This window comes from Temnothorax longispinosus, chromosome 12 (genome assembly GCF_030848805.1).
Source record: "Temnothorax longispinosus isolate EJ_2023e chromosome 12, Tlon_JGU_v1, whole genome shotgun sequence".
NCBI lineage: Eukaryota > Metazoa > Arthropoda > Insecta > Hymenoptera > Formicidae > Temnothorax > Temnothorax longispinosus.
Genome location: NC_092369.1, coordinates 4,680,736 through 4,681,662, shown reverse-complemented (window position 1 = coordinate 4,681,662; position 927 = coordinate 4,680,736).

The window sequence follows — 927 nt, the reverse complement described above, 5'->3', positions numbered from 1 at the left end:
AATGACAACGTAGTCATATGGAACTTGAGCAATCAATGAAACAAAATGTTCTTGCATTTGCATATCCTTTATCTTTAAATTTTTAGACTAAGCAAACATTGGTTGCTTTAATTCCGAGGTATCGACATACACTTTACATCGATGATGCCGCTGCTTGTGCCGCAAAGTCGCAATAAGTTGTTCAGCATTGTCTGACATGTTTGATTTCTCCTATTTACAAATATCTGTTTGCATACGTCACATTCTTTCACGCTTGTATGCAACAAAGCCATCTGCAGTCGTTTGATTTCCGCTTTTAACTCGCTATTCTGTAACAACAATGCGCATTTATGAAATTGATTAAGTTATTCACAATCGTAATGACGTTCGTGATAATTAAAGTATGATAGAGTATCATGTTATTATACGCCGATAGTTGTTCCTGTAGTTCTTTACAACACATTACACACATACACATTTTACATTCTACCATACTGACGAGCAATGAAATTGTCTTGTATGCGAATTGCAATTGCTCGCCCTGGTAAAGCTTCATCCTGTCTGACAGCTCTATCGTTCATCTGTATATGATGTAAAATTTCTTGTTCGTCTATTTCTATATCTTGCAAACGATGTGCAATTCTCATGTTGTGTAGTACAGCACATGCGTTGACTATTTTACCAGCTATATCAGGTTCGTACATTAATTGCCTTTGTGCTGACAGACATCTGAATACTGTTTTCCATACACCAAATAAGCGTTCTACACATGACCTTGCGCTGCACAAATCTTCATTGTATTGATATCTCGGAGAACCTGGTAGTTCATGTTTTAAAGGCGTGAATAGCCATGGTTCAAGTCCATAACCATCGTCACCTAGAAACAAGTATATATATATATATATATATATATATATATATATATGTTATTTATTTTATATATATATT